Genomic DNA, 25,232 nt, shown 5'->3' with positions numbered 1-25,232 from the left:
TTCCTCCATGCCCCTTCATGCCGTACAATGCCACTCCATTCCACACAGTGCCACTCTATGCCACACAATGCACTCCACTCCACACAATTACTCTCCACGCCACTTCACTCCACATAATTCCACTCCATTGCACACAATTCCATGCTACTTCATACCACACAATTCCACTGCTTGCCACACAATTCCACTGCATTCCACACAATTCCACAAGTTGTACTCCACACAATTTCACACCACTCCCCTCCACACAATTTTACTCTTTGCCACACAGTGCCGCTCCCCTCCAAGTCACAATACCACACAATGAAATTCCACTTGAAGCCACACAATGCCACTTCACACCACACACCACTATGCCACTCGATATAATACCACTTCACACACTGCATGTAACACCACTCCACACCCCACAATGCAACTCCATGCCACACCATGCCTCTCCACTCCCCACAATATCACTCCACTCCATGCCACACTCTGCTACTCCACACAATGCCACTCAACTCTAATTAATGCCACACAATGCCACCCCACTCATTGCCACTTTGTCCGCTCCATTCCACTTCACACCACACAATTCCACTCCATGCCACACACTTCTACTCCACTCCACACAATTTCACACCACACATTCTACTCCATACCAAACAGTGCCACTCTACTTGTCGCCACAATGTTCATCCCACAAAACAATATGCCGCTCCTTGCAATGCCACCCCTCACTGTACAATGCCACTCCACTCAGTGTTACTCCACACCACACAATGCAACTCCATGCCACACAGTTCCACTCTACACTGCATAATGTCACTCCACTTTATGCCACACTATCCCACTCAATACAATGCCACTCCACTCCATGCCACACAATGCCATTCCACTCCACACAATGCCGCTCTACTCTTCCCCAGGCCACATAATACCACTCCACTCCATTCAATGCCCCTCCATGCCACACCGTGCCACACCACACGCCATTAGATACCATGCAACTCAATACCACTCCACTCTGCTGTACTGAACTCTACACAATATAAGTCCACTCTACTTCACGCTACACAGTGCTGCTCGAATCAGTGTGACTTCACTTCGCTCAACTCAAGTGTTAAGGTGGGGCCATCCTCCGCTTCAGAAGAGTGGTAGGCACTGTAACTACGCATGTCGTTTTGGACGGCTGTCTTAGGATGGCCAAACCGACATGAGCACTTAGCATTTCTCCAACTCGAGCTTTGTTGCACAGCAGGGTGGAGAACAGACACAGGATCCCACTCCCTGTCTGAGCGCCAAACTACGCCACTCATACCAATCCCAGTGCTTCTCTCATGCTGGATAATAATATTCCCAGCATGAGAACAGCGTCTGGATTGGCATCTGGGAGCCTGCGCAGTGTGCACCAGCCCGTAGACTGCCAGAAGTCGAAGTTCGGGAGAGGAGCAATGCGGAGGCAGCAGCGGCAAGTAAGTACTATTTCATATTTTTGTAAATATTTTGTGCTTGCTTTTTTACAAATATTTCACCTGCGATGCCTCACCACTTGGCATTGCGAGCAGCCGCCACTACATCCTCTATGTACAACTACAAATAAATTAACCAAAAAGAAATAAGAAATAAACACTGCTTTTCTCACAGCTTCTGCAACAATTTCACATGAAGATTTTTGCATCTCTGAAGGTGTCACAAGCTGCTTTTTTACTTGACTTGGGGGCAGGGGAGTAGTGAACTCCCTGCTTTCAATCAACCAGGATTTATGAAGCGCTGTTAATCACTCGCATGGGTATCCAGGCACTGAGAGCCATGCTGCTCGGGTGGTATCTTTTAAACAGCCAGGTCTTGAGTTACTTTCAGGATTCCTGAAGAGACAGTGAAGTCTGGAAGTGGAGGGGGAGGCTGTTACAAGACTTTGCTGCGAGGTAGAAGAAGGAGCGTCCTGGACTGTTGCTTCAGTGGATGCGGGGGGTGTGAGCAAGGTAGAGGGAGGCAGAATGGAGGTGCCTGAATGGTTGTGGAAGCTCAAGCAGTGGTTGATCTTTTCTGGTGATTGATTGTGTAGGACTTTGCAGACTTGGGTCAGCATCTTGAATTGACATCTTTTGTGGACGGGGAGTCAGTGGAGTTTCTTGAAGTGTGGGGTGATGTGGGTCCATTTGGGGAAGTCGAGGAGGAGCTTGGTTGCTGAGCTCTGTATGGTGTGCAGTCTCTTATAGGGGTGAGTGGTAATTGCTGCGTAGAGTGCATTGCTGTAGTACAAGTGGCTAGTGATGAGGGCTTGAGTGACGGTATGTCTGGTGCTGATTGGGATCCATTTGGAGATCTTTCGGAGCAGGTGAAGAGTGAAGAAGCAGTCTGTGGAGATTGCATTGATCTGGCTTTTCATGGTGAATTTGCTCACCAGGATAATGCCTAGGTTCCGGGCATGGTTTGTAGGAGTGGGTGAGAGTCCTAGTTAAGCAGGTCATCAGGAGTCATTCCACCAGGAGGGGTTGTTCCAGAAGATGAGTACTTCTGTTAAATCTGTGTTGAGTTTGAGGCAGTTGTTTTGCATCCAGTCGAAGACGCAGTTCATGCACAAGTGGAAGTTGGCCTTCATGGTGGATGGGTCTTCAGAGAGACAGAGGATGAGCTCCATGTCGCCTGCGTAGGATATAATAATCAATCCATGGGTTCTGACGATGTCGGCTGGGGATTCAAGTAGGTGTTGAACAGAGTTGGGCTGAGGGTTGAGCTTTGAGGGACACCGCAGAAAATGTTCCTGGGTTCTGAGATAAAAGGTGCTAGGTGGATTCTCTGGGTTCATCCAGTGAGGAAGAATGCTGTCCATTTGAGGGTGTACTCTTGGATTCTGTAGATTAAGCTTTTTGATCAGATGTGATGGGACACAGTGTTGAAGGCTGCTGAGAGATCGAGGAGGATCAGGGCGGCCTTTTCTGCTTGGTCTAGGAGGGTTCTGATATCGTTGGTGGCTGCATTCAGGGCAGTTTGGTGCTGTGGTTTGTATGGAATCCGGATTGAGATGAGTCCAGCAGATTGTTGTTGTCCAGGTATTCTGTGAGTTGGTAGTTAAGGGCCTTTTTGAGGATTTTGTCATGGAAAGGGAGCAGAGAGATGGGCGAGAGTTCTTAAGCTCATTGGGGTTAGCTGACAGTTTCTTGAGGAAGTATTTAACTTCAGTGTGTTTCCATTCTTCTGGGAAGGTGGCCAAGGTGATGGACATGTTGAAGATGGCGATGCGCTCATTGCTTATAGTACTATTACCAAGGTTGAACATATGGTGGGGACAGGGGTCCGTGGGTGCTCCTGAGTGGAAGGATTGCATGCTGGCTGTGTTGCTCTGTGGGGTGAGCTTGTCCTAAGAGGTGATCCGGTTTTTGTAGTTAGCATCTTTGGGAGTGAGGAGGATGAGGATGTCGGAGGCAGCAGGGTTGGGCTCAAAGTATTTGTAGCTGGGGAAGATCTAGTTGTGGAAGAAGTCCGTCTGGGTGTCGCAGAGGTCTTGCGAAGGGTGATGATGTTTTTGGTTGCTCATGGGTTAGAGAACTCCTTGATGATGCTGAATAGTTCTTTGCTGTGGTTGGAGCTGGCTTTGATGAGGTCAGCCAGGGTATTCTTTTTCGTCTCTTTCAGGAGTTGGTGGTAGGAGTTGAGCAATGTTTTGAAGGTGATGTGGTCTCTGGCTCCTTGCTGGTGCGCCATTTCCTTTCTATTTGCTTGCAGTTGCCTATGGTGGTTCTCAGTTCCAGGTTGTACCAACTGGCATGTTTGGTGGATCTCTTGAGCTTGGTAGGTTTAATGCAGGCAGCGCTATCAGTGCAGTCAGTGATCCAGGCAGTGAAATTGTTGACAGCCTGTTCAAGGTTGGTTGTGGTGTCAGGGTGGGAGGTGGTGAGGGTGTTGGGACCATTGACTTTCGGATACTTTATTCCAGTTGCGGTGTAGGGTGCTTGGTGGCGGTGCTGGAGGCTCCTGTGTTGGTGAAGTGGATGACTGAGTCATCCGTCCAGGTGAGCTCGGTGATGTGGCTGTACTTGACTCTGTCTCTAGGTGTGAAGATAGGGTCGAGCGTGTGTCCTGCATTGTGCATGAGGTTAGTGACTAGTTGGGTGATACCTATCTTTTTCATGCTTTCGAGGAGATTGGCTGTGTTAGCATAGTTAGGACCATTGAGGTAAAAATTGAGGTATCAGAGGAAGAAATAGTGTTTGGTGTCAATGTCTTGTGCTGCAATTAATTCGGGGATGTCGTCGCAGAATCCGGGGCATGGTCTTGGAGGTCTGATGGCAATGGTACCTCTGATGGTAGTTTTGCCGTCTGTTTTGGTTTGGAAGCTGAGGTGTTCTCTGATCAGGGTGGCGTTGTCTGCAGCGGCGGAGCAGTGGATGGTTTCTTTGTGGATGATGACGTTGATGGCGATTCCACCTCCGTGTATGTTATTACGGTCCCAGTATGCTATCTTGTAGCCATTTGGCGTGGCTGTGGTGATGCCGGGCGCGGATGCCATATTGAGCCAGGTCACAGTGAGGAAGATGATGTCAGGGTGAGGGAGATGATGGTGTCCCAGGTTTGTGTGTGTTTTTTTTATGTCCAAAAACCTTTATTGCACCATTAAGTTACACAGCGGAACGTCTACATCCCATCGGGCTGGCCGCTATGACAAAGTAGTAATCACAGCGCAGCAGTTTATAATCTCAGGTAGGGTAACCAATACTGTAGTCAGCGATACACCTGCTGCGATGAAAAGGTGCAGCACGTACATACTTGTCCCAAACATTAGTGGTTTTTGATTTTTCACTTTTCCATGAACAACAACAAATTAAAGGAACTGTTAGGAATAACATTGTGGTCGTGCATAGAATCAAAATGGTTGCTTATCGTTACGTCACCAAGTTGCGACATTCCAATCCCCCACCCATTCCCACCCACTACCCCGGAGGGCCATGAGTGTACTTGAGTATGCATCCCTCTTCACTGGTTCTCTATGTAGGTCCTCCCCAGTCAATCCTGCATAAGAATGTAGTAAACAAGCCAATCCCGTAGTCCCTGTCCACCCTCCCTCACAACACATTCCCACCACTAACACTCTTCCTCCTCTTCATCTGATTCCTCCTGGTCATCTTCAGGCAAAGGATCACAAATCTCCCCCCTGTATACATTCCATTTGGTCCAAATTTTATTCCACTTCCCCGGACAGGCACGGTTAGAGTACACTACCCTTTCGGTTATCATTACTTTATCCATATTTAAACACCATTGTGACTTAGTTGGCACTTCTGCCGCTCCCCATCGTTGTGCGATATCACGTTTTGCTACCATCAGTCCCACTGTAACCCAGAGTCTCCCAGGTCTAGAGATATCCGTAGGTTCCCATACGTTGAGAAGGCACCTCTTCGGCTCAGGTAACAGCGACATTTCTAGTGTTTGTGAGATTGTTCGCAGTATTTGTTTCCAATATTCCTGAATCCGGGGGCAGTCCCATATGGTGTGAAAAAACGTCCCTTCCTCCCCGCACCCACGAAGGCAGTAAGGGTGTTGTATCCTGTTAATATGATGTAGCATTGTCCTAGTGTAGTATACCCTGTGTAGTATTTTTAGTTGTACTAGTCGTAGTCGTGCGGAGATGCCCACTTCCTTAGGTGACGCAAGTGCCTCATTCCACTCATGCTCGTCCATCTCACTGGTGTCTCCCTCCCATTTTGACTTTAAGGACAGTGTTGGGTCTGGTAAGTTATTGAGTAATTTGCGATAGGTAAGAGATGTTGCGCGTTCAATCATATATTCAGTAAGGAGGCGGTCTTCCAGCGGGGAAAACTCGGGTAGGTCGGAGTCCGCGGGCAGAGCCGCAAGCAATGCATGTTGTATCTGAATGTACCTGTAGAGCTCCCTTTCGCTGAGTTCGTATAATTCTCTCAGTCTATCGAAAGGTATCACCCCGCCCTGTTCCCAGAGATCGCCCACCGTGGATATCCCTATGTCATCCCAGTGTGAGAACCCCTTGCTGTTCCTCATGTTGCCGAGGGCTCGAGTGTCCCACAGCGGGGTCAGCTTGGTGATCTTCCCCTTCCAACCCAGAGCAGCAGTCGCTGTATGCCAAAGTGACACCGTTAATTTGGTGGGTCCCACTAAGGCGCGAATTTTGCGTCGGTCATATAATGGAGCCAGTAGACTGTTAATGCCCAGTTGTGCCCTGTCAGCCTGGAATGCTGGCTCGGCTTGTGAGGTGTGAATCCATTGGTTGATGGGTTTAAGGTGAGCCGCCCAGTAATACAGTTTTAAATTAGGTAGGGCAATGCCACCGTCAAACCAACCTCTATGCAGTTTGGATTGTGCGACGCGTGCGGGGAGGTTCCCCCATAAAAGGTTAGATACCAGTGCTGCCACCTTTTGAAAGAACCTAGGGGCTACCGGGTAGGGTGTATTTTCAAGGACATACAAGAAACGCGGGAGGGCCATCATTTTATAAAGTGCAGCTCGTCCCAAGAGTGTTAGCGGGAGTTCCGACCAAAATGTAACGTCTCGCTTGAGCCTTTCTAAGTGGGGTTTCAGGTTTTTATCCATGAACTCTGCTGGGTCTCTAGTAATCTGGATGCCTAAGTATTTAAACGATGACCCCGCTATTTTCAGAGGACACCCCGCTTCCAGGGCCGGGACCTGCCCCTTCAGAACATACAGTTCCGATTTGCTCCAATTTAAGGTATAGCCGGATACCCTTCCGTGAGTATCACAGAGATGTAACAGGGCCGGAACTCCGCTGTCTGGATTAGTTAGATATATCAGCATGTCATCTGCATATAGGGACAGCCGGTCTTCCCAGCCCTCCCTCCAGCAGATGCCCTTGAGCAGGGGTGAGGTTCTAATAAGAGTGGCAAGGGGTTCCAGGGAGATCGCAAACAGTAGCGGCGATAAGGGACATCCTTGTCTTGTGCCCCTCCCTAGTGGGAACAACCGCGAGATATGGCCATTGGCCACCACCCGGGCTACCGGGTCAGTGTATAACAGCCGGACCCATGCAATAAAGCGGGGCCCAAATCCCAAGCGCGATAGTGCCTCAAATAAGTATGTCCATTCCACAAGATCAAAGGCCATCTTAGCATCAAGGGCTAGTATCACTGCCTGTGTAGTGATGGAATCTGCCCGTGCCAGCACTCCGTGCAGTCTACGTAAATTTAGAGCTGTGTTTCGGTGTGGCATAAATCCGGACTGGTCCGGGTGTATAAGAGATGGTAAATGGGGCAAGATTCTTGTTGCTAGTAGTTTGGCAAGAATTTTGGCTTCTTCATTAAGCAGCGAGATGGGGCGGTAGGAGGAGCATTCTTCCGGTGGTTTGCCTGGTTTGGAGATGGCCACTATAGTCGCCTCCCTTTGATCCCGTGGAAGTGTACCCCCCTCCAGACATTCCTTAAACATCCCTAGCAGATGCGTACCGAGGGTCTCAGGCATCGCTTGATACCACTCTACTGGTATTCCGTTAGGTCCCATTGCCTTACCCGGATTTAATGCACGAATAGCCAATTGTATCTCATCAGCGGTAATGTCTGCGTCCAACTCACTGGACATTTCAGGGGTCAACGTTCGGACCTCAATTGGTGCTAAGACTTCTCTGGCCATCTCCGGGGTAATCGTATGTTCAGGGGTGTACACCCGTTCAAAGTGAGTCGCGAGCAGTTCAGCAATTTGTCCCGGGTTAGTATGTACCTCCCCGTGTTCATCTTTCAAACGTTGGATTCCCCTAGAATTCCCTTCCCTCTTGTCAAGCCAAGCCAGCATTTTCCCTGCCTTATCGCCCACCTCATAGATCCTATTTTGAGTGTCGGCCAGTTGTTCTTTTACGTGGAAGCGTAAGTGATCATTGTATAGCTGTTGTTGTATTGTAAGTGCGTGTAGGGTGGATGGAGTGGGGTGTCGTTCGTGTGTTTCTGTAAGTTCCTGCAAAGTGAGGTCCATATCAGCTAGTTCTTGAGAACGTTCTCTTTTGTAGCCCATGATTGAATTAATGGCTTGGCCCCGTAAGACCGTTTTGTATGCCTCCCATAGTACCTCTGAGGAGCGCACCGAATTGACATTCTCAGTGTAATATTGTGTTGTTGCCTTCTTTAGAGCCTTGCGAACCTGGGGAATTTTGAGATAAGTAGCGTGTATGGGAAATATGCGTTTGCGCAGTCGTCCCTGAGAGGAAAGCGTGAGAGTAAGCGGGGAATGGTCCGAGATTCCCAGAGGGTGAATCACCATTGTGTCTATATGTTGGATACCATCTCCCAGGGTCAGAAAATGGTCGATTCTAGACAGACTACCATGTACTGCGGAATGAAAGGTGTATTGCCTCGCAGCGGGATGGAGGTGCCTCCAAATATCGATCAGGCCCATGGCAGTTAGGAACCGTTGGAGGCGGGGGACTCCACCCGTGGGGACCGTCGTTGGAAACCTGTTGAGTTGCGTATCTAGTATTGCATTGAAATCCCCCCCAAGGATAACCTCCCCCTGGGGGAGAGTGAGAATAAAGTCACCCAGTTTAGGGAGGTGCACCGCGTGCAGTGCCGGTGGAATGTACACTGAGACTAGGTTTATAAGTTTTCCTTCCCACTGCCCCTGCAATGCTGCGAAGCAGCCCTGATCATCAGTCTTGGTCTGTAGGGGGATAAATCGTGTGTTTTTCTGCAGCAGAATACCGGTCCCTCTGGATCTGGACGTGAAATCAGAGTGGACTATCATCTTGTAGCCTTTCCTATCCATGGCCTTGGTAGCCCCTCCCGTTAAATGAGTTTCCTGTAGCAGTGCTATGGTGGGTTTCTGTCTCTTGAGCGCGGTTAGTACCAGCCCCCGTTTCACCTTGTCCCCCAGTCCCCTCACGTTCCAGGTCATTAGACGTAGGGAGGGGCACTGTGTCACAGCGTCGACTCCTCCCCTGTCTGGAAGTGGGATTTCAGCCATTCGGTATTATGGGTGCCATGGTATATTGGTGGGGAAGTGCGCCATGGTTACTGGGTGCATAGTCGTGCAAGAGAACTCTGAAGGTCCTCATAAAGGCTGTAGACCCCCACCCTCTCCAACCACCATGGTTTGACGCGTATTGAAGCCTAGTCTTTGCCTTTGACCGTACATGTGTATTCCTAACTATGAAAAAACAATCCCTTCCCCAACGCCCCCTCCCTGCATCCCTGCCTAACGGACTTTCAACTGCCCGCCCCCCCAACTGAGCAGAGTGCTTAACCCATCCCACAACCAGAGTACTTGCGTGTAAGGGGGGAGAGTGTCACCCCGAGCAGGCGGCATCCCTGCGTGCTTTCGGGTTAGCCTTGCCAGAGTCCAGTATGCAGCAGTTAAACGGTGTGTCAATGGTTAGCGACTGCCTTTAACGTAGACTCCAGAGTAGGGGTCATTCTTCTCCTCCAGCCCCTGCAAGTCCATGGGAGGGAGAGCCCTCCGCTCCTTCTCGACCAGATGTTTGTGAGCCAGTTCTGCTGTCTCCTCTGCATTCGTGATTCGATCTGTGCGTTCTGCGCTGCCGGTCCACAGTGTGCCATCCCTCAAGCCAGTCCCGGGCTGCATCCAGGGAGTCGAAGAACCACACCTTTTTGTCCGCTACTACTCGCAGCCGGGCCGGAAATAACATTGAGTATGGCAGTTCTTTCTCCCTCAACGTTTTTTTAACCTCCAGGAACGTCCGCCTCTTCCTGGAGACATCCGCCGTGTAGTCCGGGAAGAAGGCTATCTTCGAGTTCTGGATTTGGATGGCCGGTGCCACTCTTGCAGCCTGCAGGATGGCGTCGCGGTCCCTAAAGTTGAACAACCTTGCCAGTATTGGCCGCGGCGGGCCTCCTGTTTTAGGTTTACACCCCGGCACTCTGTGGGCCCGTTCCACTGAAAAGAAGTTCGAGAGTCCCTTAGGCTGGAGTCTGGTTTTGATCATGTTCTCCACATAGAGGTCCATTGCCCCCGTGTCTTCCGATTCTGGCACACCTAAAATTCGGACGTTGTTGCGCTGGGAGCGCCCTTCTTGATCGTCCAGTTTTTCTCTAAGCAGTTTATTATCGGTTTGTAGTCGTTCCATTGTCGTTTGTAGTTCGGACACATCTTCGACCAGGGATTTGGTGACAACCTCAACCTGTTTGACCCTTTCGTTCATTTTCTGTAGGTCCGCCCGTATTAAGGTGACCTCAGTGGCCGTGGTTCCTACCGTCGCTTGCACCTGGGCCAGTGCCTCCAAGACATCCTCAAGCGTGGCCTTTTTCGTCCCCTCTGTCTCCGTAGTTTTCTCCGCATTCTTGCGTTGCTCTTGGGGAGGAGTCTGCCTCTCATATGCGATTTTATCTAGTTTAGCCTGGGTTGTGCTGTTCTTGGGGCCTCTTTGTGACATGGTGCAGTATTTATTAGCGTTACAACCTGCCACTGAGGGTCGGTGCTCGGGCCGAGGAGGGGTGTCTGCTCGTTCACTCGTAGGTACCTGTGTGACCGTGCCTCAGCTGACTCCTCAGTGAGTAGAAGTAGTGTCCCCCCGTATGCCTCTGTCGGTTGGGTCGCTCCCCAGCAACACCGTGAGGTCAAGCAGAGCCCTATCTGCGCTATGGATAGTAGACGTGGCCCCCCACCTTATGGCCCTGGAACTTTGACGGCCCGTCGAGCCTATCGCCCTACAGTGTGTCCATTAGCCGGCCAAGCTGGGTGCAGTGGGCAGTGGTCGGCGCTGGGTCGCTTCTCTGAGCGTTGTTGAGCCCTGGCGCCCCCTTAGGTCCCATCAGTGTCCCACCAGTCCTTTTCAGTGGGGGGGGGGCTTTCAACAGCTCACCTCCCCTGCTGCAGTTGGCTGCCTCACTACCACCCAGAGATGCCTCCAGAAGTGAGTCTTTGCGTACAGCGGACCTCCGCTCCCACACCCGGGAGGCTGCACAGAGCACCACTCCGCCAGTGCAGCCACAGCTGAGACTCCGGGTGAGACGCGAGTCCTGCGTAGATATGGCGGATGCGCTTCCTCGCTAAGTGGCATTTCTCGCACCCCTGGGCTGGAACTCACGGTTGCGTAGTGCGCCGTCGGTGGTAGCAGGGTTCCGCTTGCATCCCCAGGCCACCGGGGATGTTCCATGAAGTGTCGGGTATCGCGACCAAGGAGCCGGCACTTCCTGTCAGGCAACGCCGTCAATAAACCACTTCCGGCCGGCCTCAGTCCTTCCGCAACACCGCTGCCTCCTGCCAGACGATAGGCCCTTCACCTCTCCAGTCACTGCTCAGCGCAGCGGGCCGCGTTCAGGTCGCCGCTTTCCCCAAAATGCTTCGCAGAGTGCCGCAAGGACTCCGGGTCCGGCCCCCCCCTTCAAGCACCGTGTAGGTCAGGATATGTATGTCGGATTGCCGTGGGAAGCCGCCTTGTCTCGGGAGCCTCCCTAAGCTGCGGCCGCCATCGTTGGCTGCTAGCCACGCCCCTCGAGGTTTGTGTGTTTACAGAGTGATCGTGCATTGAACAGGAGGCAGTAGAGTTCTCCAGGTGCAGTCATGATGGGCATGGTGGTGGTGGCTGTGTGTGCAGGTGCTCTGGTGTTGCAGGAGGAGAGACCGTGGCGGCATGAGAAAGGTCCTGCTGTGGAGCATGGCTAGGTGCAGTAAACAGTTGTTGTTGCGGGGTCTGGGGCCCTAGGCTATGAGCTCAGCGCTGGTGTAGCTGCGGGTGGTGGGAGATCCAGGGTTCCTGGCGCTGGGCTAAGTCCAGGCAGGGAAGGGCTTGCATTTGGCAACTGCTGTGTACCTGCAAGAGGTGGGAGGGAGAGCCACAACAGGTAAGGAAGCAGAGGGAAAACACAAGCAGAGAGAACAAGCACAGCAAGGAGCTAAGTAGAACAAAGCATCAGGAGCACACGCGAGGCAGAGGCAGTGGGAGTGCTGGCACAGGGACCTACTTTAGCAGCTCCGGGGGAGAGTCGTTTTTAGGTCTCGGCTAAAAGACGCGCGTAAGCGCGTCTCCGCCGAGATCTTATGTCAGGGACGATGCTTCCCAGGAGACAGGGTCTGTCGCGCGCTTTGCCTCTCTGGAGGCGATTTCCGCTGGCCACGCGCTCGCGAACGCGCTCAGCTGCTGTCTCCTGGGAAGCAGCTACACCACACGCGCATGCGCAGAAACAGCGACAGACACACACGAGCGCTCATGCACGCACGCACCCACACATACAGCGAACCCAGCGTCGCATGCATACACACACACACACACACGTGCACCGAGCTTCCCCCCCACCCCTCCGTTGTCGCACCCCTCCCCTCCGCCGTCGCACCCCGCCCCCCACCCCTCCGCCGTCGCGCACACACACACGCAGACATACAGGCATTCTCTCCCCCCCCCCCCCCCCGCTCCGCTCACCGGTCAAAGGCCCTCCGGACACGCAGACATACAGGCATTCTCTCTCTCCCCCCCCCCCCCCCCTCCGCTCCGCTCACCGGTCAAAGGCCCTCCGACCGCGGGGCTCTCCCTCGGTGCTCCTCCAGGCACTCCGTGGGCGCGGGCTTCACAAAACGGAAGTCCCGCCCCACGATAGGTTTCGTTTTCTCAGTCCCGCCCCACGTTAGGTTTCGCTTGCAGCTCGTTGGGTATAAAAGCTTGTTCAGTCCAGGCGCGGATGATCAACTTATTATGATGCTGGCTTAGTGCTTTGGTTGCTGAAACCTTGCCTCACACCAGTTCTCACACACCCAATACTGGTGGCTAGGGTTGTCTAAGAGAAATCAGGCAACTTCTTAGCGATACAAACTATGAAACTGACCATTATTAAAATACAGATCTCGCCAGGCCGTGGCACACACAAGTGCAGTTCCCGTAATGACAGCGTGTGAGACTGTCCAGGGGGATGCTAATGCAGGAACATCTTTTCTCTCTTTTCTAGAATGAAGTCTGATCCTCAATAAGATCGAGGTGATTTCAGAAATGAAAGGAGTTGCATGAATGTCTGCTGCACATTTCACCATTCCCATCCAATTGCCCTTTTGCTCAATACGCAGCAATTTTATACTGAACAAAATATATTTATCGACCCTACTGGTTTACAAAGGTATTCTCTTATACTATGTTATAATTTACTTATTTATTTAATCAAACTGGGGTTAAATTACCGTTAGACCCATGCCCCACGTGGCAAGCTTAGTTACTTGTTTAGGTTAAAAAAGATTTCTATCTAGGCAAAGAGTGCATTAGAACACTTTACAGAACGTGGATAGTTACACATTTATCAGCATGTGTCCACCACTTTCAGCACAAATCAGAATGCATACATATAACAAATAGGACATTATTTACCGTTTGCTTCATAGGAAGCAGGAGTTCAAATAAAAAACAAAAATAATGGCGACTAAGAGGAAAATAGAGATGAAAGAATATGAAGTAACGAAACATTGTATGCACAAGTAACATGGCAATAACATATAAACAAAAAATAATGTGTTATAAACATATTTGAAAGCGATGAAGGACAACATTAATCGCAAGTGAGATCAAGTCATTTCTTCCCTGCGCAGCGATAATAGAGATTTTATTGTACTTTGTCCATGTTTATAGCAGGATGAAAGTCTTTCATATAGGCCCAATGGCATGATGTAATGCCTCATTTTACTACAAATGTTACTCAAGAAATATTTTTGCTTAGCATGCTTAATCGCTGAGTGACATCATGGGTAGCTTAAACTAGGAGAGTCGACAAGTCTATTTTTATTTCATCTCCCCCCGTGGCGAAAGGTGCGGCGATGTTAGCAGATCGCCCCTCTCATAAACCATCAACAAATAGTGAATGGGCAGAGCCAGCAGGGGCCAGGGCCGGTCTCAGACTCAGGGTCACCTGCTGCGCCCCAGGCGCTGACATTCATTGCTGCGCGCGCCCATTCGTCATATCAGACAGCGACCAGAGCAGCAGAAGGCCGAGGTCTCCCTCTCAGGTGTTGTTATTAGCGAGGGTGACTAGGACAGAAAACAGATAAGGGCTGCAAATAAAAGTGGTCCCAAATAGATAGTCAGATAGCTGGAAAACTGATTTCCATTTGAAAACTGGGGCAGTTTTGGAATTGTACGCTACGGACACGTTGCATTTCTGTTTTGCAAAGTATGGGAGGCTATATGCATTTGTGCTTTTAGCAGGCAATATTTGTGGTAACATCTGGAAAATCAACAGTAGAAACTAGCCCACCAGACCAAAAAAAAAATACAGAAAACACCCTGTAGTTTTTTTGTAGTATAGTTGGTTATTTTTAAATGGGATTGGGTTTTCTTATAAGACCATATAAACTTCTGCCAACTGGTCTTGATCTTACAAAAAAACGTTTGGGGAGCTAAAGCAGTGTATACCAAAATAGGTATAAATAACAGGGAAAAATAGTCCTCGTTATCACATTACATCTCCCTATCAACCCAACAGTAGGAGCCTGTGGTGGGAGTGCTGCGGGGCGCTAATGTGGGGAGGGGGAGGGGCAGGGTGGGGGTTCAGTAAACTAAAGATTACGGCCGGTTAGAGGTAGGTAACATTTAAATAAATAAAACGAATTTCGTGTTTAACTGTTGGCCACTCAGTGAGGACCAATAATTAGTAGCCAACTCACAAATTAGTGATCAAGTTTAAGTACATTATTCTCAGATTATAACACTCTCTGACATGCACTAGACATCAGATAATTATTAGCACAGTTTCCATGGAAAAAATATTAAGACACAATAAAAGACTCAGACACATTTAGATAATTAGGTTATTGTAATAAAGATCCAAAATCAGTACATATAAGTCACATTATAAGCAGTTCAGTCATGAGTCTTACAGCTCGGAGTATAAAGCCACAGAGTTAGCCAAATTAAATCTATATCTGAATAAAAGAATCCACCAAGAGGATGGTTCAGGTTTGAGTTTGCTACCACAACAAAAGCAGGAGGATGGTTCCATAGAGTTTACTTAGCATGGGAAAAGGGATCAAGTTGGAGACCACTAAGGAAAAGTTGATGGCAAGGAGAATGGAGCTGTAATCAGGAAAGTTCAAGTCTGGTCTCCCACCAGACAGCTCCAAATAGTCCAGCAGGCAAGTTCATCAACAAAGGGAAAACAAGCATTTACAATGCAACGGTTTCGCCTTCGGAAAAGTTAGAGCTATTGGCATTGTAAATGACAAACTTTTTATTTATGTGTTGGTTTTGAAAACAGATAAATATATGGCATTGTCATTTACAATGCCAATAGCTTACTCTGTTGCAAATGCGAGACGTATTGCATTTGCACACACACACACCCACACAAGAGCCCCACACACACACAAGAGCCCCCCACACACACACGAGGCCCACACACACACCACACAAGAGCCCCCTACACAGACCACACAAGAGCCCCCCCACACACCACACAAGAGCCCCCCCACACACACACGCAAGAGCCCCCCCACACACACGCAAGAGCCCCCCCGACACACACACGCAAGAGCCCCCCACACACACGCAAGAGCCCCCCACACACGCAAAAGCCCCCACACACGCAAGAGCCCCCCACAGACACAAGAGCCCCCCACGCACACGCAAGATTCCCCCACACGCAAGAGCCCCCCACACACACGCAAGAGCCCCCCACACACACAAGAGCCCCCCACACACAAGAGCCCCCCACACACAAGAGCCCCCCACACACAAGAGCCCCCCACACACACGCAAAGAGCTCCCCAAACACACGCACAGAGCCCTCCGCTCCATTTGCATCAGGTGTGAGGCTCCTGACTGCTGACAGCCAGGAGACTCCAACAAAAGGAGGCTTATGACCTGCTATAGGCATTGTAAATGACAATGCCATTTATTTATGTTTTAAAAACAAAAGCATAAATAAAAATAATGTCATGAGCAATGCCAATAGCTCTAACTTTAAGAATGCCGAGACCATTGCATTGTAAATGCTTGTTTATGGGCCTCTTGTCTGCAATTTGGCAGACTAAGAGATCGTAATTAACTAAAAGAAAAAAGGTGAGTTGCTAGAAACGAAAGATAAATATGGACGAGTGGATGCATTAGAGGGTGAAAGGATGGGTGGATGGATGAGTGGATGAAGAATGGGTGAAGAATGGATGGATGAAAGGATGGATAGATGAGTGGGTAAAAGGCTGAATATGCGAGTGAAAGGATGGATGGGTGTGTGAAAGGATAGATGTGTGAAATGATGTATGAGTGAGCAAATAGATGATGGATGAGTGGGTGAAAAGATGTAAGGATGAGTAGGTGAAAGGATTGTAGATGGGAGGTTGAGGGGTTGGAAAAGTAAATGGAAATCTAAGATAGATGGATGCATGGATGGATGAATGAAAAGATGTGTGGGTGAGAGGATGGGTGTCTGGGTGGCTGGATGACTGAGTAAAAGGATATGTAGATGGGTGGATGAAAGGATGGCAGAGTTAATGGTAATCTTGGATGATGGATGGACGGATGGATGGATGAAAAGATATGTGGGTGAGTGGATGAGTGAGTGAAAGAATGTGTGGATGAGTGGGTGAAAGGATGGCAGAGTAAATGGAAATCTGGGAGAATGGGTAGGTGAAAGGATAGCAGAGTAAACATTTTTTTGAGAGGATGGATGGTATAGTAAATGGAGATCTGAGAGTGTGGATGGGTGATGGATGGATGAATGCATGGACAAAAGGAACAATTGATGGTTGAAAGGCTTCATTGATGGCTAGGTAACTCAAATGACGTATGTATGGGTGGATGAATGTAACATTGGATGCATGCATAGATGATGGATGTGTGAACGCATGGACAGATGAATGAAATGGCCAATGGGTGGAAGGAATGGTGAAAGATGACATGCTGGATGAAAGAATGAATGGATGGCAGAATTGTAGATATCAGCAGGTAGATAAAGGGCGAAATTATGAGGGATAGATGCTTAGATGGAAGTGACAAGGGAGCTCTTATATATATTGCATGCTTGGTCCCATCAGAGCTTTGGTTTGGGGAGTATTTTGATTTTCTGGCTGCTCCTTGCTTGCGGGTGTATAAACAGACTTCTCTTTGTTTGATCTCTCGGTGACCTACAATACGATTGATCATGCTGACAGAGTGTCTCTCTGAGGCAGTAGCAGCAGGCACAGCCCTGCAGTAGTTTATCTCCTTCCTTGGGGGTTGGACCCATCATTCTTCAGAGCAGGTTGTCTGTTTTGGGGTTTCCCCTGTGTTCAACATTCTCTCGAGGTACTCTCCTACACCGATGACACACAGCTGGTGTTTGCCTTTGGATCAGCACTCATCTAATTTAACTACTCAAACTGGAGTATAATTGGCTGCCATTCATAACTTTATGACCTTCAACTTTATTAGAATGAATAGCAAGAAGATTAAAGTTGTGGTTCTGAGAGGACATCTTGTGCTCTGTTTGTGGTAAAACTCTCTGATCTTTCAGCCGTAAAATACAAAAACCTGGACCGAAGTAACTAGTCACACATAGACCAAGGAAACCTGACAGAGTGTGTATAGCCTTTCACTAGCCGCCTGTGATCAGAGGGATCTTTTACACGGTCCTATGCAAGTCCACTGAGTCAGCCAGTAAAATGGTCTGGTCTTATTAGTGAAACTGTTAGCCACCTCTGCCCCTACCACAACCCTTAGATGAGACCCTTAGGAAACTTCTGAAGGTTTCCATCCTTCAGGCAGGCCTGTGGACGTGAGATTTTGATCGATTATCTGATCACCCTAATTCTTATCTCACTTGAGTCCCTTTGGATCGATTATTGACTGTCATTGAGTAAAAGGCAAACCCTACATAGGTTAAATCAACCCCAAAGACTGACGCAACTCTAAAGAACCACTTACTACGGAAAAGTTTTAAAGATTTATTATAAAGCCAAAATCAGTTGCAAGTATAAACACCTCAATATAATGTTCAAAAGATACACAGGTAATAGAATGAACATGAACTCTCTGAGAGATCTTAATCGACAGAAGAAAACTACCAAAACCAATTCAAAAATCAGTAAGTTGAATATCATTGACACAAGATGAATCTTAAGCGTCATTTACAGAAGAGAAACAAATCAGGTTAAACTGACCCTACACTAGACTAGATGACATCCCTACTTAGCAAGTTCTTTACCTAAAAAGGTGTCAGCCGTTGGACTTCCGAAGAAGCTCAATCTCTCTTAGTCTCAGATGGAAACCTATGTCGTGTAGCAGTACCCTTTCTGCCTACCCATCCGCTCTCTAAGGGTCCTCAGGCCATCTGCTCTACCTCCTCCCCAGGGTGCTGTCCCTAATACAAAATCACAGTATGGGTGGAACGCCCCTTTGAGACGCCCACCACGTACACAATCCACGTGGTCTCGTTTCTGGTTTTTTCCATAGTTTTGTTTCTTCGGATCGTCTGTTAAGTTGACCTTGCTTCCCAGGCTCCGTCTCCAGCGTGCCGGTACCCCCATGACATTCCAGTAGACTCCTCCGGACCCGAGCCTATCTCCTCAAACAGAGCTCTATTCATCAAGCTTTTGATTGGTACCCCCCTCGCACCTGCAAACAGACACTTCGAAGCAGGGCCCCAAATTCCAGGCTCCCCTTATCGGACTAGGCCGTAAAACTTCGACCAGCATTGGCAATTTATTTTAACGAGGCTTTGACTTTTAGCTCACACGTGCAGATCAAAGACGACCCTTTATCTCTCCTGGCCTACTAAATTATGTGCAGTAGTCTGCACTCTGTGAACCCTTATTTCTTAACTTAAAATAATATGCTAACACACCACTCTTGTTATAAAAACACTCATATAAAATACAGCCTTTAACATATATGTAAGCAAAATCATTGGATAATATTGAATCCATGCTACGTGAAAGATGCAATGGTACATTTCGTTCTTACACAGTGCCATGTGGTCTGCACGTTTCTTCATTTTACATTTTACATCCTTCTTCATTTAGCAGCTACATAACATGGAACCTGATTAACACATTTAACATTTCTAAGCATTTCAACACATTTCTATTTAGCCCATACTCTATAGGGGCTCTCTATTTTTAAAAAAACACTCGTGAGTAAATACGGATACATATTCTCATCTCTCAAGTTACATTAGCTAACTTTACGCCATGGGCTTGTACATATGGCGTATACATACGTTTCATTCAAATTGCGCTCTCTCAGTTCCCCCCTTTGATGACCTCTAGGGGTCCTCACTAGTACATCAATTTGAATGTGTCACACAGAACTTGTTGCAAGGCTCCCTCTTTTTATCGTTTCTAGAGCTCTCAGACTCCTATACTGATGATCTTGCATAGCGGCTAATCTCCGCTCCTGTTCTCTCATAGACCTTTGCAATCTGTTTGACCTATACCATTTGTACAGTCTTACTAAACCCCACAATATGATTATGCAAATTACAATTATGAAGATAGGCTTCAGAATATACCAGACAAAACTCTTCCCGAGATTGGCAAACCAACCTCCAACTTTACCCATCCCATGACCTACTTTTTCCCAGACATTTACCCTTGTTAGGTCCTCAATTTCTTGGTGTATCTTAGTAATATTCTGTATAGCCTTCTCAAGAGGTTTTGAATTGTCTGGAATGTAAGTGCAGCATTCCTGGACCTTCAAAGCCTTACAGACTCCGCCCTCTTTTGCTAGCAAAACGTCTAAAGCAAGACGGTTCTGAAGGACCATTGCCCTTATCGATTGCATCTCCCCTTCTACCAGCATTAGTGATCTTGCAGTACTGGCAGACAATCTGTCTACAACTGTAGCCAGTCTCCTAATCTTGAGATCATTAAGTATCAATCCTAAAAGAGGAAACATGGCGCCAAATACGTCTCCAACTACTTCAGCATCACCTACATCTCTTTTCCCCCTTGCTGAAGCTTTTCCCTCTATGATCTCTATATCCTTTGCATGATATATTTTGGGGAAGACAATTGCCAAATAACATGAACCGTACCAATTGTCAGGCAGTTTCACATAGGCATTTCTTCCACATACAAAATATACATTAGGAATCGCTTGCATCCCTTTTAAGAAATCTTTTGTATAATATTCTAATCGAAAAGCATGTTCACAACTAACTTCACCTACAAACACACTCTCATAGTAAGTTTTGCTTCTGGTTAGGCATAACTTTCCTTTCTGTGTTCGATCTAAAGCTATTGGACCATTACTACCCTTCTTTTTGTGTGCCTTTTCCTCCTCGGTCCAATCTGTTTTCCACTGTCCTGACATTTTCAAAATCTTTTGCCTTCTGTAACGGTCATCAACTTGTCCAATAAACTTTTTCTCAATCTCTGACACCTTGCAAGTCAGATTATTTCGGCGTGCATATGAAGTATCTAAAGGATCCCAGGGAAGGAAGAATTTCGCCAATCTATCTTCCTTCTTGTAATAGTCCCACTTATTCATCTGTTTATAGTTCGGGACTTCTGGTAACACTGAATCAAAATTTGAAAAGTAGTACTCAAACCCATCTCGTCCATAAAATATACTAAGCAATAAACTACATGTAATCCCATATGTCAATAGAAGATGATGATATCGAATGCCTTCGTCTACAGAAGCTGGCAATTGCATGCAGACATAGCAATCTTTGGCCTCCATGACGTCAATATACTCATATAATAGTTTGGCATAAGCATTGGTTCTGAAATTTCCCTGGGACTCATCTACATGTAACCTACGGGCCTCAGCTGCCAGTAACGCTTTTTCCTGAATTACATTGTTCTCCTCCTTCTTTCCAGCAAGAGCAGGTTTCAAAGTCGTTACAGGCTTTACATCTGCTATCTCTGTTACACTTGCATGTCCCACTATGTACGATACAGTGACTACTATGACTATAAGGGACATCACTACTGCTATAAGTGTGCCTACTATGCATTTTGCCTTGCGATTCGAACCACCGGCCTCCATGTTATCAAACAGTGTAGTTTCTTTCTGAAAAGTCTCTTTTGATTTCTTCACTCTGCTTTCATTTCACTTTCTCTGTCTGCGGACCACACTTGGAAAATGACAAAGTCTCTTTACAACAAAGTCTCTTTAAATTCAACAACAGACAACCCTAACCCTTCTCCGTCCACTAAATGAAATGTCCCTAATTTTTTTCTTCTTCCACTAGGCGCTAGGTTATCCTCTCTCTCTCTGGTTTATTTACAAAGTCTTTAGGTATCTACGATGATTCTGGTACCAGCAGCTCTAATGGCATATTCCAACAATTCTAAACGGAGAATGGTTTCCTCGTGCGCTGGTACTGGATGACCCGAGGTTGGAAATTCTAATCTGTTCAGCACCAAGTCTTTGATCCGGCTTAAATACAGAGGGACGGGGAGTGTGAACGTTAGCAACCCTTCAGTTTCGATTCCAGGTGTCAACAGCCGTACTTCCACCGTTACAATTGGATCGAGGTTGGTCACCTGCACTTCCCTCACCCTCCCGGATCTCTGTCCCCAAGACATCTGCCACCAAGTAGGTCCACTCAGGAGTGGCGTATCTTCTGCAGGGCACACATACCCTCCTTGATCTTCTTGGACCCTCAGAGTCTGAGTCCACTGCACCTTCGTCTAGGTCTGAGTCTTCGGAAATGGGAACAAGAGTTCTCTCTGGATTTGCTCTCAGGCTTGGCCTTCTCCTTCTTTCCGGCCAGCTAGCTTCTCCACTCCTTGTCCTCCTGCTCCTTGTTCTTGCACTTGACTCTTGACCACTTGCAGCTTGATCAGTGTCTGATTCGTACTCCCAGCTACTTTCTCCTTCTGTGGCAACTTCAGTTTCGCTGGTGTATTGACCGTCCTCGGCCTGGTCAGACACGCTCTCAGTCTCCTCTGACACCTCTACAGCTTGACTTGTCCTCTCTGCGGATTCTTCATTCTCAGCTGGAATTTCATCCGAGGAAGGAGCTGTTTCTTCCGGAGGTGCTGGAACTCTTCGGGTGTGTGAGGCGTGGATCCAGTTGGGCAAGCCTCCACACTTCACCGCAGTGTTTGTTACCAATATGACTTGGAAAGGTCCACGCCAGCGCACGTCTAAACAATTCTTCCTGACGTGTTTTTTCACCAAGACCCAGTCCCCAGGGCACAGGTCGTGGCACAAGTCTTGAGACGATGGAACTTCAGCAGCCTGCACCTGAAGGGACACAGAATGAATGGCGTCAGAGAGTCCCTTACAATAGTCCAGGATTAAATCATCTGTGATGTTCAACAATGCTGTAGTTGGAACTGATGGCAGTCTCATAGCCCTCCCCATTAACACCTCATGTGGGGAGAGACCTGTCCTTCTGTCTGGTGTGCTACGTATGCTCATAAGGACCAGTGGCAGTGCATCGGGCCAGCTCAAGGATGTCGACGAACAAACTTTGGCAAGTCGGGACTTAATAGTACTGTTGATTTGTTCCACGATCCCTGAAGCTTCTGGTCGATAGCTACAGTGCAGCTTCTGATCTATACTTAGGGCTGAACAAAGCATCTTCACAATTTCGCTGTTGAAATGTGTTCCTCTATCTGATTCCAAAGAGGCCGGCACCCCGAAGCGTGGTATCAGTTCTCTAAGCAATAACTTTGCTACTGTAAGTGTGTCACACCTGCGTGTGGGGTAAGCCTCAACCCATCTGGAAAAAATGCAGACAATCACTAGGACGTATCTGAGGCGATTGCACTTTGGCATTTCAATAAAATCTAATTGCATTCTATTGAATGGCCCCCAGACCTCCCTATGTGGCTCAATGTGACTGGTGTTCTCTTTCCTACATTCAGCTGTTGACAGATCACACAACGTTGACATACTGCTTCTGCCGCTACTCTAAACTTTGGGTTGTACCAGGTTTGCCTGAATACTCTCTCCATGGCATCTCTACCTATGTATTCTCCTTGCCATTGGACTGACTAGTTCGTTTGGTAACACTGCCCTCCCATCTGCAGAGATCCAAAAGTCCATTTCACTCTTTGTACAACCTGCTGTTTCCCATGCCTTTTTCTCGAAATCAGGTGCATTCTCTTGTATACATTTCAACTCATCCCAAGTGTCTACAGTTTCCAACAACATGGTTAACTCGGTCCTTTCCTGAATACCACTCACTTCTACCTCTGTAAAGGAATATCCTTGTTCTGCACAATAGCGTGCAACTTCATCAGCATACCTATTGCCTTGCGACACAAAATCGGTATTTCTAGTGTGAGCTGTGCATTTGACAACGGCAATTGCTGCCGGACCTTGTAGTGCTTCCAACAATAGTCGAACAAATTCTCCATTTCGAATAGGAGAACCTGAAGAGGTCATGTAACCTCTTTGAGACCATAACTGCCCATAGTCATGAACTACCCCGAAACCATACTGGCTATCGGTGTAAATGGTGACTCGAATTTTGTTGCCTGCTAAACAGGCGCGTGTCAAGGCAATGATTTCAGCTACCTGAGCGGAGTGTACTCCCTCCAGGCAAGCGGCTTCCACAACTCCGGTAATAGTGCAAACGGCATAAGCTGCTCTCAGCTGACCAATATCGTCTCTTACGCATGAGCCATCAACAAAGAATATTTCATCGGGGTCGGTCAATGGCTCATCTACGATATCTGGTCTTGGTTTGGTGCATAGTTCAGTCACATCAAGGCAGTCATGATCTGTACATACATCATCATCAATGTCATTTGGAAGTGGCATCAAAGTGGCAGGATTCAAAACAGAGCATCTCTTGAGGGTCACGTTCTCGGCAGCCAAAATGACTTGCTCATAGCGCGTGAGCCTGCTATTTGTCAGATGCTGTGTCTTGGTCCTGGTCATCAACAGTTCAACAGAATGCGGTACATACACCACTAACTGGTGTCCCATAACTATATTTTCACACCTCTCAATGCTGACACCCGTTGCAGCAACGGATTTGAGACATCCGGGCAACGCTGCGGCTACTGGATCTAAGGTAGCCGAGAAGTATGCAACTGGTCTATGGGCATTTCCGTGTATCTGGCCCAAAACTGACAAAGCACAACCTTCCCTCTCACAACAGTAAAGTAAGAATGGCTTCTCATAGTCTGGCATTCCTAGAGCCGGGGCACGACACAAGTCCTCCCTCAGCTGCAAGAACGCCATCAAACAATCCTTGTCCCATGGTACCGGATCACTCACCCCCTTGTGCGTCAGCTTTTGTAAAGGTTTTGCCTTCAGTGAAAAGTTAGCTATCCACTGCCGGCAATAACCAACCATTCCTAGGAACATCCTGACTTCTCTTTGTGTTGTGGGCGAATTCATTTTCATGATCGCCTCTATTCTGTCTGGTGACACCTTCCGTTTTCCCTTTTCAATCCTGTGACCCAAGTACTGCACTTCTGTCAAACAGTACTGCAATTTGCTTGGAGACACCTTGTGTCCGTTCTCAGCCAAGTGATTTAGTAAGGTGATGGTGTCTATTTTGCAAGCTTCCTCAGTTTCTGACGCCACAAGTAGGTCGTCTATGTACTGAACCAGAACCGAGTTCATTGGCAGTACTAGACTTTCAAGATTTTTCTTCAGCAACTGGTTAAAAATCGATGGGCTTTCTGTATACCCCTGTGGGATACGACACCATGTTAAAACGCGATTTTCCAGCTTAAAAGCGAAAAGATATTGGCTTTCCTCATCTAAGGGGATTGAAAAGAAGGCCTGACACAGGTCTATCACTGTGAACCACTCAGCTTGGAATGGTATCTGAAACAGTATCACTGATGGATTCGGTACCACTGGACAACACGAAACAACTATGTTATTAATCTTTCGAAGGTCCTGCACTATTCTGTATTTCCCACTAGGCTTCTGCAAACCCATAATCGGGGAGTTACATGGGCTTTCCACGATTTCCTTCAGTATTCCCTGCTTAATCATGGATTCGATCACAGGCTTTATTCCTGCAATCGTCTCCGGGGTCAACTTGTATTGGGGTGTTCTTGGATACTCAGCATTTGGTTTTACCATGATCTTTACAGGCTCTACCCCTTTGATCAGTTCTATTTCTTCCCCAGTGAAATCCCACACCTCAGATGACACCGCACCTCTCAAGTCCCATGGAAGCTCCTCCACTGTCAAGGTAGGATATAGCTCCACGCACACCTGTGAGTTTGCAACCTTAAAATCGGCATCATCATCGTTAGTCTGTACTTCTACTCCTTGAGGTGTGCAATATATCGTACAATTCAGTTTGCACAATAAGTCCCTTCCTAACAGACACACAGGGCTAGAATCGCAAACTACAAACTGGTGCTCCTCACTGTATTTCCCTATTTTCACCGATACTGGTTCTGTCAGAGGATTCGTCATCCTACTATTTGCGACTCCTACT

This window comes from Lissotriton vulgaris, chromosome 4_1, assembly GCF_964263255.1.
Source record: "Lissotriton vulgaris chromosome 4_1, aLisVul1.2, whole genome shotgun sequence".
Lineage (NCBI taxonomy): Eukaryota > Metazoa > Chordata > Amphibia > Caudata > Salamandridae > Lissotriton > Lissotriton vulgaris.
This window is presented reverse-complemented; position numbering follows the sequence as displayed.